A 17,268-nucleotide genomic window follows, 5' to 3' on the forward strand; every position below is an offset into this window, starting at 1 on the left:
CCTGCCATGGCTCCGTCGCCCGTCCCGCTGCTCCCGCTCTGCTCGCCTGATGATGCCGATAGCCACTGCCAGCGCAAGGAGAAGGATCGGACCCTGGCATGAAAGCCCTCTGGCCTCACTTTCTGCTATGGCTGCGGCGCCCCGATGCAGACGGCGGAGGATGCTGCACCAGAATACGATGCATGTTGCAAGCGCATAGTTCAAATGTTTTAGATGTTTTAAAGGTATGTTGCAATTATTTCATACGGATGTTGCAAAACTAGATCACGATGTTGCATATGTTGCAAGCGTTTGAATGTTTCATTTGTTTTTTAGACGTATGTTGCAAGTGTCTTTATTTGGATGTTGCATATGTTCCACACATGTGTTGCAAAGTGTTTTATCTGGATGTTGCGTAAGTGTTTTTCAAGTGTTTCAGACGCATGTTTCAATTATTTCATCTCTCTTTTTTGTATGTTGCAAGTGTTACATCTGAATGTTTCAAAAATAGATCGGGTGTTTCATATGGGATGAAGTGGGAGGGGGCGCAAGAGGTCCCCGCGGACGCTCGGTGAGGGTGATGTTCCGGCGGCGCGGGCCTGTCAGTGCGCGAGATGTAGGCGCGGGCGAGCGACGTCCGGACGATGCGGGCCCACGCGTGGACGTGTGAAAACGGACTGCCGCCGTGGACGTTCGGACACAGGCGTCCGTCTGCACGCTAGCAGTATCTTATCATTTTTGTTCTCATATACTCCCTCCATCCAAGTTTGATCGTCGTATAAGCATAACTGAAGAATTCAGCAATGGTACGCGTATAAGAATTGGTGGAGCACGTTTCTGGTTGAGCAGGGGCGAATATATATTGTAATTGGGCTAAAAAAGGAAAAAGATAGTTATCTTAACTAAAATTTCATCATGTATGCACCCTGTGGCACAAGTCATCCTCCTTGCAGTTTTGGAATGCGGTGCAAGTTCCAACACAGCAAGACTGGCCGGTGCAGGCACTCAAGGACATATCACCACCTGAACACATACCAAGCAAATACTTCAGTGCCTTCCTTCTCATATGCTCTTGGTACATCTGGAAGAGAAGGAATGCCAAAGTCTTTGGATCCGAAAGGACTTCGCTAATGGCGACATTGGCGGCGTGTAAAAGCGAAGCTTATCTATGGGGTAGCCGACTGCCGCGGGACGACAGGGCGATTGCTACAGTACAGAATGGTGTTCAATCTTGGCTAACGCAATGTAACGCTTTAGGCGACAATTGAAAACAAACTTTGTAACCATCATGGCTGTTTAAGAGCCAAATTATCAATATATCAATCAGGTGGGGGATTCCCCCTCCCCCCACCCCCCACCCCCGGTCGATTTATCAAAAAAAAAAGTCATCCTCCTTTAATTTTGTCCAGCTTCGCCACTGTAGTTGGAGTGGTACAACACGCTGGAATTAATGTATCTCCCTCTCCTGACCCATAAAGCCCATGCACACGACGATTTCTTCTTTTTTCCGCGATCAGGTCTGAGCCTGTTTTTATCTCACCGTGCCCACTCCACCGAGGCCATGTTTAGTTCTCTCCAAAACGTCAAATTTTTCAAGATTTTCCGTCACATCGAATACGAAAACGCATGCATGAAACATTAAATATAAATAAAAAATAAAACTAATTACACAGTTTAGACGAAATCCACAAGACGAATCTTTTAAGCCTAATTAGACTATGATTGGACACTAATTGCCAAATAACAACGAAAACGCTACAGTGTCGTTTTGCCAAATTTTTCGCAATCTAAACTGGGCCCAACTCAATCCGAAGCATCAACGGATTCTCGCAAAAAAAAATGAAGCATCAACGCAGCTCTTTGCATGTGGATTAAATGCGCGAGCGAGCGAGGGAGCCTTTGTTTTATATATATGGCCATGTTTAATAGAGCTCTAGCTCAAATATGTGGATTTCTTAGAGTTAGGTATTTGTAGCTATGAAATTCGGGATCTAGAGCTGGAGACATGTCAGTGTATTTATATGACTCATTTCACTTATAGTAGATTAAATATAAACATTTAAATCACTCTAGTTTATTGTACAAACTGGATATCCACACTGAATCCAGAGGTGGAGCTGTGTCAAACGGTCCATTAATATGGAGTATGCACTAAAACCAATTGGAGCTGGCTGTGCTCTTACTGAAGAACCTGGAACCTGAATTGTTCATGAATACTGTCCTAATGTAATGTAAAACAGGCTGGGACTAGGGCAAGGCCCTCTTCTAGCTCTAAATTAAAGGCAAAATATATGAATAATAGGAAACCTAAGGTGCAGCGACCTCGATCTGGACAGCGCTGCGCGCATGCACGCATATCAGCAAAAGGGATTTGCCGGGACTCATCCTTTCAAAGTTTCAATCAAGAAGGTTCTTCTGGCTCGCCGGCCTCCTCTCGTGACCTCGCTCACCTTGGATTCACCGTCATGGTGAAGAAAATAACCACTCATATCAAATATAATTCTGAGTTGAAAAGGACAGAATCATTGGTGGTTAGGAAGGAGTAGAATGCAGGGACACAGTACTCACACACTTACAATCCCAATTGTCAGTTTTTTTTCAGATAATGACAATCCCAATCAGTTGAGTTATTAGGCTAATCACTTACTTGAAAACAAGATAGAGATGCACATATATACTGAACTGCAGTACATGCATCCATGTTTTGCATCGCCGGTGACATACTGAACTGATGAAGCATCACACTAGCAGGTCACTAGCTAAGCTATAGTAATCTGTGTACAGCAGCACGAGAGAGATGCAAAGGCTAGCATGGGCGATAAGAGTGAGTCAGGGCTAGCCAAGGAGACTGCCCGTGAGACCACGTGCACCCAACAAGGCTCATCATCGATCATCGTCTCTGCTAGGCGACGACGACGACGATCGACATGATGATCCTTGAGGGAGATCGAGGCCGGCACACAGGCAAGTCATCCTTTGGCTACCAGAGCTACCACTCTGATCGCCATGTAAGCCTCGCTCTCTTTTCATCTCTCCTTCTTCTTCGTGGATCTTCTTCGTCCTCATCATCTTCGCTGTTGATTTAATTTTAATCATGTTGGCTGCGCATGCGTGCATGCATCGGTTGGTATGTACTGTAGTCTGTAGGAGTAGAAGCTTACTTATAGCAGCTCTCTCCTTGTTTGTTTGGGGCCTGGCAGTGGTGCTTGCATCCGGTGCTATTTATAGCTAGCTAGACACAGTACAGGAACTGCTGGATTCCCCGAGTGCCCGTTGCACTCGGGGAAGGCCCAGTTGCACTCGGGGAAGAGCCTCCGGGTCACGGGAAAGTCACCTTCCCCGAGTGTCAAAAATCGTGCACTCGGGGAAGGCTTTGCCGAGTGCCGTGCTGGCACTCGGGGAAGACTTGACGCCGTTGGCCGACGGCCGACGTCATTTTCTTTTCTTTTTTATTTTCTTCCCCGAGTGCAACACTCGGGAAAGATTTTTGAATTTTTTTTAAATACTCTTTGCCGAGTGCCGTAGTTCAGGCACTCGAGGAAGAAATTTGTTTTTTTTTAAATCCCTCTTCCCCGAGTGCCACAACGGCACTCGGGGAAGCCACCTCTAAATTTTTTTTTGTTTTTTTGCTTTTCCATGTAAACAACAAAGCATATATATATATATATATATATATATATATATATATATATATATATCACAAACCACAAATCAACACCAATATGTCACAAACCACATTTATATATCACAAACGATCAAATTTGTCCGAAATCCACAATATATTACAAACCACACGTTCAAAAGTACACACTATTCCAAGTTTACAAGTTCAATACAAAAAAAACGACTCCGAAGGCGGCTCACGGCGATTGTGAGGGGTGGGATGCCCCAGCGTGATATCCCGGCAACGGTCCAGGTGGGGATGGCCCGACGTGCGATGCCGGCGACCCTTCGACATGGTTCGACGCCCCACCCGATTGATGCTGCAAAAAAGAGAGGAGATTACACGTGAGTGACAAGATAAAAATGTAAGGAGTGTAAAGAAAAGTTGAAAATTCCTGTAGCATCTCCCCTGCACGGGGAGGTTTCCAAAACCTGCAAGAAAAACGTCGGCACGAAGGCCGACAACCACATTTCCGGCACGAAGGCCAACACATCAACAAATCCGGCACGAATGCCGACACATCAACAAATCCGGCACGAAGGCCATCACCAGGTTTGACACTAAGCATGAGCAAAGAAAGTAAAACATCCGTACTCATACTCACCGGAGTAGACTCTCGACGATATGGTGGTGGTGGTGCAAGCAGCTCTGCTGGGATCTCCCAACCTTGTTTCTGCCCAAGTTGTTGCACGAACTTGAGCAAACCATCTTGCTGGGCCTCCAAAGCTTGTACCCTCTGACGCTCGGACTCCCGCTCGGCCCGCTCAGCCTCCCGCTCAGCCAGCAAACTCTTTTGCTGAGCCCGAAGTTGCTGCAGCTCGGCCTGCAACATTTGACCCCAATGTTTCAATAATGCATAGCTAAGGAACGTAAAAATGAAAGAACGACGAATGAAACTAGAATACTTACCTGGATTGAAGCCACCGTTGTCGGCCGTTGGCTTATGGGCACGCTAGAGCTCGTGCTCGCTACTCGTAGGCGGTTGAGAGGAGGAGTATAGCCCGTCTCGAGGATGCCATCGCCCATGTAAAACCGTCCATGCTTCTTGCCTTGCCCAATCCTCATCACTAGCTCAGGATCAAGGCGCTCCTCGATCCTCGGATCGTAGTCCGACCCGTGGACTAACCTTGACGCCTCCATGTACGAACTGAGGCAGGTGTGGACGCTGGAGTTGGTGTATGCCTCTGGGCCCGCATCCGGGTTGTACTCGATGTTGGACTTTGTCGGGCCCATGTGGGCCAAAGCATACGCCGTGAGTTGGCCAATTGGCTGGCCACCGTGCACCTCCTCCTGCGAGAAAGACAACAACATGTGGTTAGGAATCATGCAGAATTGAGTGTGGCTAGATTAGACAAGTGGTGGAGACTTACATATGTCTTTTTGTATTTGCTGAGGGTGGCGCTGCCCTGATGGTGAGGTACACCTGGCATCAGCATACGGTGCTTGCTTTTCTCTTGGTGCGCCTTCTGCCAGTCCGCGTCCAACCATTTGTCCACTATAGCAGCCTAGCAATCGGGAAAGGTGGCGCACCAGCTCAGAATCACCTACAAGCCATCAGAAGATCAAATTAGGCATAGTTAATCTAAAAAGAGATCAATAGGAGATGTTTTCTATTTACCTGTAGGTACTGCTCCCTTGTCAGAATCTCTATCTCTCTTCTTGCCTGAGTTCTGTTCATTCTTCTATTACGGTAGGTGGCGTTGTAGTCAATGTGCGCCTAAAGGCGGGACTCGTGATACAAATCCGAGACACGCCTTCTACAGGAAGCGGCAGCCACCTCATGCGCCCTTAACTCCTGTCCCGGCTGGCATCTGAAGAAGTCCTGCATAAAGACACGAGGTATCCATTATTTTATTTCAAGAATGTCCAATGAATACAATGAATTGAGGGTCGTGGAGCGAGAAAGGCTTACCCACAACTCCGTAAGCACCTGATCCACCAAGTTTAGGTGCCCAGCGACGGGGAAGAGGGCGTAGTGGTCGAACAAGGGTATCTCTGGGTCCTCATCCTCCGACGTCTACACCAGGCCAGGGAAGTGTTCCCTACACAGAAGTCCTAGGATCCCATTGACATTGCGAGCCGGGACCCCCTCCTCCACAAGCATCCAGTTCCTGCACAAGTGGTTAACAATAGTTATTATTAGCTCTTATTATGATTTTTCAACATATCAAATGAAGAACATATGAAGTTACTTACCTATCCCCCTCGGGTGCAATCAGTGGGCGGCGGTCAACAAGAATCGGTCGCTTCAGGAGCTGGCTGGGACCTCGCTTATAGGGTTTTGAGGCTGCAGAGGAAGTCGAACCCCCTGCCCCCTCCTCGGACGTGTGCGGAACCCCCTCCTCGGACATCGTGTGGAACAGTGTCGTCGTACATCTGTGGAATGGCATCCTCGCCCACCATGGGTAGAGGTATGTCATCAGCCCTAGCAGAGCGCGAGGAGCCAAGGTCGTGGTCAGTCGGCGGTGGGGCCCCCCACCTAGGCCTGCCCCTCGGACGCCTCTTCCTCTTTGACGGCTCCGTCTCCATCTCCTCAGCCGCTGATGTGTCCCTCGGTCTCGAGTAAGTCGAGGGACAGCTCCTCCTAGTGGGTCCCATCACCTGCAATTAAAAAGAATAAACCATTATTAGTCATGATAAACGAGAAGTACTTAGCAAGGGATGCAAAATAAAGAAAATGTAATTACAAAATAACATAGTATTACATGTATTTCTAATATTCTTCATGATCGGGATTATCTGGACGATAGGTATCGTCATCACTATCAAGAGCCTCCAAATCGTCAACAGCCTCATCCTCATCGCTGTCTAGTTGTAGTCCGTCAAGCATTTTCAAGTCTCTCGGATCATGCACCTCATCTGCAGCTTGCTCGTCAACAACCCATTCCTCGTCTACTTCCATTTCAATCTCCCCGGTTAAGTCTATGTCAAGCATCCCTGGTAGTCCCTCGTCTTGTTGATAGAACTCCCCGTCATGCGTGGGTGGGTTCAAGTTGTAATCATCATCGTTTGGGCGAGGTAATTTACCATGTGGTGATACCTTGTGCACAATATACCAACCCTGAAGACGTGGGTCGGTTTTGCACGCATATGGACAATAATAAACTTGCCTGGCTTGTTGAGCCACAATATAGACATCATCTCCTTCATAGAAGGAATCCTGTCTAGTTTTGACTATTCCAAGTTTAGGGGATTTTCTCTGTACTGCATGTTTAAACCACTGGCATTTGAATACGACAAGCTTAGGTGCATTTTCACCATGGTATTCGAGCTCGTATATTTCTTCAACTATGCCATAATAGTCCTCTTGATCAGCGTTGGGCGTAACTACTCTGGGCGTAAATACTCCGGTATTCGTGGTCCTTGCATTGGCCCAATTCTTCTCATAGCCTATTGTGTGAAAGCGATATCCATTCACGTCATAAGCGTTAAATGACGAGACCTTACAGTAAAAGCCTTTGGCCACTTGTCATAATTCAGCACTTATAGACAAATCACTTTGGCACTACAAGATCAAGCAGGAGAGAAATGAAATTAGGCAACTAGGAATGCCAAACTTGGAACGAGCTAAGTTGGTTAGAAGGTACCTTTCTTTGGAACCATGTAATGAAATCAACCTTGAAATCAGGCGAACCATGTTGAAGAAGGGTATCTCGTTCATGGTCAGAAGGTGGACTTGGATGATGCCAGTATTGATTAAAAAATTCCCTACACCGACAAGCAACAAGGTTGTTGGATGTAGAAAATTTACAGAGTATGTAACAAGTTCATTGAGAACTTACCCCTAATACTTGTCGACTTCCTCAAGGTTCGTCAACACGTAGAGCATGATCTTGCGCCACTCTTCATTGGTCAATATTTTTTGGGCGCTCCACTTGATCTCCCACATTGCCCTTTGAATAGGCTAAGGGTCGATTCATTTTCGTCCTCATTGTAACGAGGGGGTGGATTATGCACGCTTGGAAGGTTCTCACTATAGTATGATGTTGTGAAGTTTGACACCTCCTCACAAATGAATGCCTCTGCTATGGAAGCCTCAATCCTGCCTTTGTTTCCACATTTCTGGTGAACAGTCTTTAGACATCTCTCTATTGGATAGCACCAACAGTTCTGCACAGCCCCCCCCCCCCCATTCGTACCTCATTCAGGAGGTGCAAAATCAAATGCTACATCGACAAGAAAAAGGCAGGTGGAAAAATCTTCTCCAACTTACAGAGCAACTCGGGTGCTATTTTTTCCAACTCCTCAACCACTCTCAGAGATATCTCCTTGGTACAGAGCTGGCGGAAGAAAAAGCTCAACTCTACCAGCACCTTCCAGACATGCTCAAGGACATAGCCTCGAACCATCGACGGAAGAAGCCGCTCAATCCATATGTGAAAGTCATGACTCTTCATCCCTAAGACTTTGCCAGTTTCTAGGTTCGCTCCCCTCCTCAGATTCGCTGCAAACCCATCAGGGACACTTAACATCTGCATCCATTATATCACTTCTGTCATGTGCTTCTTTTCCAAGACGTAATCAGCCTTAGGCCTTTTCCATGGTTTGTTGTCTCTTAGAGGCAGCATTTGTAGCTTAGGTCTATCGCATAGTGTTGCCATGTCTACTCTGGCCTTAGGGTTGTCCTTTGTCTTGTCAGGAATGTCCATGAGTGTTGCCCAAAGTGCTTCGGTGACATTCTTCTCAGTGTGCATTACATCTATGTTATGTGGAAGGAGAAGGTCATTAAAATAGGGAAGCCTCTCCAATCCTGGCTTATGAGTCCACATATGTTCCACACCATAGCCCACAAAGCGATCTTTCTTTGGCTTATCTTTCTTTGGATTACCTTTCTTTCTTTTACCCTTCTTTGGATTATCTTCCTGTGCTGGGACCACGAGAGCATCTATCTGAGCATGAACCTGGGCACTAGTCATCTTCTGAGGTGCACTAGTCATCACTATGGCACCTTTCGTGAAGTTCTTGGTGTCTCTTCTGAATGCATGGTCAAGAGGGAGGAACTATCGATGCTTGTCGAATGACGAGAACTTGCCACCCTTCTTCAACCAAATGAACTATAGAGCTACCTTACATACTTGGGCATGGATACTTCCCATGGACACACCAGCCGGCGAATATCCCATACGCCAGGAAGTCATGCATGGAGTATTGGTACCAAACATACATTTTGAAGTTCCTCCTTGTAGCTCGGTCGTAAGTCAATACGCCTTCATTCTAAGCCTCGATCAATTCATCATAAATAGGCTCCATGTACACACCCATTTTGTCTCCCGGGTGTCCAAGAATTATCAACGTCAAGAATATGTTTTGTCGTTGAAGTAGGTCCTCGGGGGGGGGGAGATTGAGGGGGATAGCGAACATGGGCCAACAAGTGTATGGGGCCGACATCATTCCATAAGGATTGAACCCATCCGTTGCCAGCGCAACACGTACATTACGGGCCTCTTCATCTTTTCCATGATGCTTGGCATTAAAGCTTTTCCATGCTTCACCATCTGCTGGATGTATCATCTTGTCTTTATTGTATCGAACACCATTCTTGTGCCATCTCATATGTTTTATGGACTCCTCTTTCATGAATAGCTGTTGGAGCCTCGGTATGATCGGAAGGTGTCATAGGACTTTCATGGGGATCCTCTCATTATGCTCCTTCTTGCCATCACCTTTGTCTACCTCCACATATCTAGAGGATTTACACTTTGGACTAGTACTTTGCATCCTTGTGTTCTTTCCTAAATAGGACGCACCCCTTTGGACAATAATGTATCTGGTCATACGGCATCTTCAGTGCCTGAAGGAGTTTCGTTGACTCGTACAAGTTTGGAGGCAGCTGATGACCCACCGGAAGCAGATCCCCAATAATTGACACCATATCATCGAAGCATTTTCGAGTCATGTTGTGCTGTGACTTCAACCCCAATAGGCGCCTAATGGCATCCAGTTGAGAAATCGTTGTCTTCTCATGTAGGAACTTCTGTGCTGATTCCAACATGTCCAAGAACGCCTTAGCGCTTGGCTCTGGCTCCTCCTCCCCATCCTCTTGCTCGTCCTCCGTAAGTCCTTCAGCGAACATCGCATCCGCATAGTCACCTAACCATCCTGCTACCCCGCCATCACCATCAAATGCCTCCAAGCCTCGTCTCACGACCTCCTCTCTAGGACGGTAGGGTTCACCATGATGCACCCACCAGGTATAGTTTGGCATAAATCCATATTTGCAAAGATGCTTCATTATGACTTCCCTTGTTCTTCTTTTCTTGTTTTCACATTTGCTGTAGGGACAGAACGTGTCTCTCGCTCCCTTAGCTACCTTAAATGCATGGTCCAAGAATTTCTCGGTCTTATCCATCCATTCACGGGTGATTTGAGACTGACTTGGGCGTCCCGTGTACATCCACACACAGTTATCCATCCTCTAGCATATACACATAACAGAGTAAAGTAACCATCAGTCGCATCTGCACAGCGTGCCTACTGTCTAATAGGTGAGGATAGGTCCTAATCCCACCCGCGGATGCGTAGATGAGATTAGTTTTCATGCTCTACTCCTGATCCTGAGACAGAATTTTGGCAGCACCTACCCGCTGCTCTCCCGATACATGTCCTGGAAGGGAGAGTGTGTATCCAGAGAACAACAGGGAGGTGGTGCCAAAACTCCATCTTGAATCCGAGCAGAACATGGAAACTAACCCATCTACGCATCCACGGGCTGTCCAATTACACCTGGACAATCCGAAATAGATACGGTCATAGATATGCGGAGATCCGCATACCTTCCAATCGTATCTGTTTTGGACGGGAGACGCCTAACTGGGCTACACCGATCTACGTACGACAACGGTAAGGAAAAGAGCTTAATTATACCTAGGGTGGCGGTGGAGAAAGGCTAGCGATGCAGTGGTGAGTTGGGGCAGTGGCGAGTCGGCGCTGTGCAGGCAGGACTGCAGCGCCGATGAAGACGATCGGGGTCACCTAGGTGCTCCTGATTCCCCTGTGACAGGTCCTGCTCTGCAAAAGAAGAAAAATAGCACTATAAGTACAAAATTTTGGTAGAACCTCCCCTGGATGGGGAGGTTTCGATAACCTGCAAGAAAAACCATCGGCACGATGGCCGACGTCCACATTTGGGGCACGATGGCCCACACATCCACAATTCCGGCACGAAGGCCGTCAACACATAAATGGCGCGATGGCCGACAACCAGAACAGGACGGTTCGTATACCTTGGGCATTGGCGGGACGTGCACGCGGAGAAGAAGATGCCGACAACGGGATAGGACGTGGCGACGGAGGCACCTCCTCCCCTTCTTCTTCCTCCTTCTCCTCCCCTTCCCCTTCTTCGTCTCCTTCTTCTTCCTCCTTCCTCCTCCTTCCTCCACCTACCTCCCCCTTCTCTGCTCCCTGACCAGCGCTAGGGGCCAGGCTCCACACGGATAGACGAACGGACAGGGGCTAGGCGGCTTGCCTCAGGGCCGGCCGCAGGGGCCAGGGAGGGGGCGCGCTGGTCGGACGGGCCCTGACGCGCAGGGACAGGGGCGCGCCGGCGGGGCCGCGCCACCGTCTCGGGCTACAGGGGTGCACCGGCGGGGCTTGCGGGGGTGCGCGGCGCTGCGGGGGCTGTGGGGGCGCGCGGCGAGGGCTGCGGGGGCGCGGGGGCGCTGGGCCGGTGAACGTTGTGGGGGCGCACGGCGAGCGGTAGCGGCGGAGGGAGTTGGCGGCGGCGGGGTAGCGCACGGGCGGGCGGGCTGGCGGGTGTGGGGTGGCTGGTTAGGTTTAGATAAGGCCTGCTGGCCCTTTTTTAAGTCTTCCCTGAGTGCCCTGTCCTGGCACTCGGGAAAGGGCCTCTTCCCCGAGTGCCAGGGAAGGCACTCGGGGAAGAATTTTTGTTTTTTTTTTGTTTTTTTTACCTCATTTTTTTTGTGAGGCCTTCCCACATTATTTAGAACTGCCTGTTCAAATTTGGGACAATTTTGACTTTTTCTGTTATATTTCGTTAGTTTTTTTGTTTCGTTGAATTTTTTTGCATACTTCGAATTTGAACTGCAGGTGCATTAAATAATGGAATTTGGTGATTCAAAAAATTATATTAATGATATTTGGTGTATGTTGATGCCTTATCTAAGAACTCGCATGAAATGTCGAGCATCTTGTTAACGTAACATGACGAACAACTTGCGGGAAAAGTGTATTTAAATTATATAAAATCTGAACGAAGTCCAAAAATCACGAAACTTGTCTCGACGTCGTGTTATCGCATGTAGAGGCTATGATAAAATATCGAAAGATGTCTGGGTTTTAGGCATCCGACATCGCAACTTCGTCGAAACCTTCTCGATTTTTTATCATAGCCTCTACATGCGATAACACGACGCCCAGACAAGTTTTGTGATTTTCGGACTTCGTTCGGATTTTATATAATTTAAATACACTTTTCCCACAAGTTGTTCGTCATGTTATGTCAACAAGATGCTCGACATTTCATGCGAGTTCCTGGATAAGGCATCAACATACACCAAATATCATTAATATAATTTTTTGAATCACCAAATTCTATTATTTCATGCACCTGCAGTTCAAATTCGAAGTATGCAAAAAAAATCAACGAAACAAAAAAAACTAACGAAATATAACAAAAAAAAGTCAAAATTGTCCCAAATTTGAACAGGCTTTTTTAAATAATGTGGGAAGGCCTCACAAAAAAAAATGAGGTAAAAAAAAACAAATCTCCGAGTGTCTTCCCTGGCACTCGGGGAAGAGGCCCTTTTCCGAGTGCCAGGACAGGGCACTCGGGGAAGGCAGCCTCTTCCCCGAGTGTCCTGTTCTGACACTCGGGAAAGGGCCTCTTCCCCGAGTGCCTTCCCTAGCATTCGGGAAAGAATTTTTGTTTTTTTTAAGTTTTAACAGGCGTGGGCGGGGTGAACCGTCAAGTAACATGTTTCTTTGCCAAGTGCCGATCTTCCCTGAGTGTTGCACTCGGGGAAGAGGGTCTTTGCCGAGTGCTGCTCTTTATCGAGTACCAGGATCTCTGCGGCACTTGGAAAAACCTCTCTTCTCCAAGTGCAATTATTCCCCGAGTGCAGTACTCGGGGAAGATTCTCTTTCCCGAGTGCCCGATTTTTGGCACTCGAGGAAGCCAGAGACACTCGAGGAATTTTGCCTCTCCCATAGTGACAGCGGCTAGTAGCAGGTTGCAAAATAGAACTCGTCGAACGGATGCATCAACGGGGCCATGCATCGTCTGTATCCATGCATATAGAATCTTTCATCATTGTCGCCTTTTTGTGGAGAACATATTCAAGATAATATCAACCCCGACATGCTGAATCAAATCAGGTCGGCATGCATGCTTAATTAAGCTTACCCAATGTAAGGATCAAAGAAAAAGGAAAAGTATTTTTGCTCCTTCGATTCTAGCTCCCTCTTATTTATAAAACCATATTTTTAACTTTTCAATTTTTGAAATCATTTGTTCCTGCACCTTGGACGGTTTTGGAGGGTAGTTTCGTTTGATGTGGCACTGCACCCCACGTCAACTGTCAAGGGGTAAATAGAACTTTTTTTTTGGCCTCTCTTATCTAGGTACAATTGTAATATCTGTTCATGAATCGAACTTTTTGTTGATAGTGGTAAACTGGACTACGAAATATTTTTTGAAAGTATATCAATTTTTGTATGCAACAACAAAATTCTAAAATCTAGCGTAATCTTAGAAAAATTGTAGAACATTTGTTTCAGCTTAGAAAATTATCAAACCATTTTTTTTTCTAAAATCATACTCTATGTTAAGGTGCCTAGATTGAATATTCCATGGACTCGTTTTTATGTTTATTTTCTAGCATTGTGCTCCTGTGTTATCTATTACAACTAGTCGATGTTGACCAATCGAACTACACAGAAATCTAGCTAATAAGTGACACAGACTACTCTCGCTTGTAGATACTGGCCCTGTTCGCTTGTCTTATGAGCCGTATGATTTCAGCGAACGAACAGTGTTTTTCTCTCACAACAAATCAGTGAACAATACTTTCAGTCATGGCTTTTCAGCAAAGCGAACAGTGCCACTCTCGCTAGCTATTAGCTTTTTGTTTTTTTTTCTAAATTTTGGTATTGTATTGCAAGTGTTTGTGGAGTGATACGGGTTATGCCATCGACACTTCGACAACAACACTCCATGCTTTCTAGTACTAACACAGTCATAGATAGAATCAAGTGACACTAACATGATCAAGTGACACTTGTGTTCATAGTAAGGGCTTTTTGGTGCAGTTTACTAGCTACTTATATATGGTCAAAAAAAACTAAATCACGAAGCCAAATGGCATGTCTTTTCGTAGCCTTTTTTGGCCACGCTTCTCCCCTAGCCCCATTTGTAGTAAAGATGCAGAAAATAGATCAAACTAGCTTATTATGGCTATTATTTTTCTCCATTTGTATAACTTCTGAGGGAAGCGCTTACTCCCACTTGTACCAACAAGGCCTAAATAGGATAAGTATGATATGGTTACATGACAATTGTGTTTTTTTCAAAGACACCTGAACTTTTACGTACTCCTGATCATCATTGAAGATTAATTATAATATATATGGTTTCTTCTACAAGCAATAAAAAGCAAAATAAGTCCATAGAAGACTCAAATACTTCCAGTCTAGGCGACAATTGTGTTGTCATCTGTAGCACCTGGTTTTAAGAATAAAATCAGATACACACCATATATGAGCCTTGGAAGTCAAATCTCACATATAGCTACAAATAAGGATAATATTAATAGACAATGCTCAATATATAACATACTTAGTATAAAGAATATAACCTTAGATAGCAAACAGCGGAAAGATAACTCCGATCTTCAGGTGAAGACTCTAATTCCACAAGAACAACTGACTGGTTGATCACAAGCCTAATTACTCTAAACTCTAGCAATCTGGTACCCATTCAGGATTTTTATCCAAATAATTGAAAAAGTAAAGTTAGTGTAAGTACATGTCGTACTCAACAAATATAACATGGGGTTCATGAGGCTCAAAAGGCTGACACTGGTTTAACTGCGATTAGCTTTTAATGAGTCATGATTTTAGCAATTGAGTAGCAACAAGTTTATCACAAGCCCATATAAACACATGATCAGGTAAATATGAATAATGAATAGCATAAACAGTAATCATTAGTAAGCATCTTTATCATCAGTATCATCAGTGTTCATCATATATTCCATAAGGGTCCAAGGCCGCTCGTGACCGTGAGCACAGCTGATATACCAGTTTTACACTCTACAGAGGTTGTACACTTTCACCGTGAGTCATGATTTACTCTTTCGCCCGAGGTAGCTAATCTCTTGACCCACTTCTAAGAAAGGTCAGCAGGGTTCACTATGAAGCCTCTCAAAGGTTCGTCTAACAAGTTATGGCCACTAGATTCACTTGGCAAATAGATGTAGAGCCCCCCTTTCCGATGGCACAATAACACGTAGCCTATACACAAGGGGACAGAAGCCGCACTATACCCGATTCGGTAAGCCATTCTTACGCCATAAAGGTAACCACTAACAAGCTAGACAATGTCCTCATACTAAGCTAAAGCCAGAGCCATGTAGCCCTCACAGCTGTATTGTAAGTCCCAGATGTTCGCTTACAGATAAGTCCTTAGGAAGAGGAATCTAGAGCACCATAAAACAGTCCAATGCTCTAGCCCCTTGTTCCATGTTGCTAAAAATATCTTTTAGTGTTTATTGCATAATCCATTAGTCAAGTTACAAGATCAGGGTTTCAGTTGAGCACTAGCAAAGCTACCCAATGCATATCCCATAGGAATCAAGGTACAAGATAATAGAGTACTAGGAAATCCTTAGTGGTAGTCAAGGTAGACACATACAGCATAAATTAAATGATTAAAGATAAATAGGACAACAAGGAAGATCTCATGCTATACTTGCCTTAAAACTCAGATCCTTCTTCTAGTCCAAACCTTCAAAGAAACTCCTTCTTGATCAACACGTAAAGCTCACCGACTGGACATGATCATAGAACACCACACAAGCATCCATACAATCATACACAAAGCAAATAATAGAACTAAATTAGAATAGTACACCAAATATAATAAACAGTAAGTAAAAAGATTTTAAAAATGTTCTACATGTTGCTACGAACACACAAACGCAAAAAGCACTCTAATCGGAGCTATAACGAAGAAGTTATGAATTAAACAAGATTTCCTTTAATAAAATAATAGATTAAATCTAACCTTGAATTTCAAAAGTTGAAAACATGTTTAATAGCAAGATAAACATGTAGATTACGTAATTACGAATCTAACAAAACTTGAACGGATCAAATCGGAGTTAAAACGGAGAAGTTATGGCCTAAACAAGGCTAGTGACAAAACTGTAAATAGATGAAAATGTATTTTGAATCTAACCGAAGGAGACTACGATTTCCAAAGAAAAAGACGTATTCTGGAAATATGCCATGGATTGCGGGTTCTATTACGCGAAACTATAGGGGCTCTTATGCAAAAGTGACCGGCCAAACCGATACGGGTGAATCTAGGTCGTCGGATCAAGATTGAACAACTGCAAATAGACGGGAGGGGGAGAGAGAGAGGCGCCATGGCCGGAGGTGCTCAGCTCCTCACCGGCGATCGTTGATACAACGATTAAGGCCATCATTAGGCACAGGAAGACCACGAGGAGAGAGAGGACGGCGAGGCCAACTCACCAAGGTAGGTCTTAGCGACGTGGAGTGGACGGAGGCGGCGCGCGGCGCGGCGGGGCGAACGGCGAGCACGGCGGCGGTGACTAGGGTTTCACAGCGGCGGTGGCAGTAGCTAGGGCATGGGGTGGCTATGCACGAGGCTAGATGGAGGCGGTGGGTGCTCGGGTTCGATATTTAAGGGGCGAAGCAAGTTGGAGCGCACGGCACGACGCGGAGGCGGGACGGCAGCGGACTCCAGCGGTGGTAGAGTCCGTGGAGGGGACGATGGAGGTAGGAGACGACCGACCGGTGGGTCCCAAATGATAGTGACTCAAGCGAGGAGGGAGGAGAGCGTGGGCGACTCGGCTGCTTGCTGGGCCGGCCCAAGGCGGAAACGCGAGGAAGGGGAAAGGAAAGAGTGGGCCAACGGGAATGGAAAAACAGAGCTGGGCCGCGGCTTGCTAGGTTTCAACGTTGGACTGGGGAGAAAGGAAGCGGGAGTAGGCCTTCAGGCCGAAGCCAAGAGAGAGGGAAACGGGCCTACGTGGCTTGGGCCACGGGGTGAGGGGAAGTAAGCAGGCCGGCTGGCCTACGGGCCGGGATGGAGGAAAAGGGAATGGTTGAGCTGGGCCTGCGCGAAATGGAGGGAGGAAAGGAGTGAGTGGCCTTCGGGCCAAAACAGAGAGGGAGTTTTTTTTTCTTTTCCAAAAGCCCTTTTCAAGTCATTTAAAAATGTTTGAAATCTTTTTAGACTTTGTTCAAAGCCACCCATTACAATAAATCCAATGCACCAGCATGTATGCACAAACAAGTTGCTAAACCTTATATTTGATTTTAAATTTTAACAAAGTTATCATTTTTTTCTAAATTTGCATGCTCACAAAAATGCATAATTAAATCATTTTAGCCTATTTTTAAAACATACAAATTTTAGG

The sequence above is a fragment of the Miscanthus floridulus genome, unplaced genomic scaffold, assembly GCF_019320115.1.
Source record: "Miscanthus floridulus cultivar M001 unplaced genomic scaffold, ASM1932011v1 os_2412_1_2, whole genome shotgun sequence".
Classification (NCBI taxonomy): domain Eukaryota; kingdom Viridiplantae; phylum Streptophyta; class Magnoliopsida; order Poales; family Poaceae; genus Miscanthus; species Miscanthus floridulus.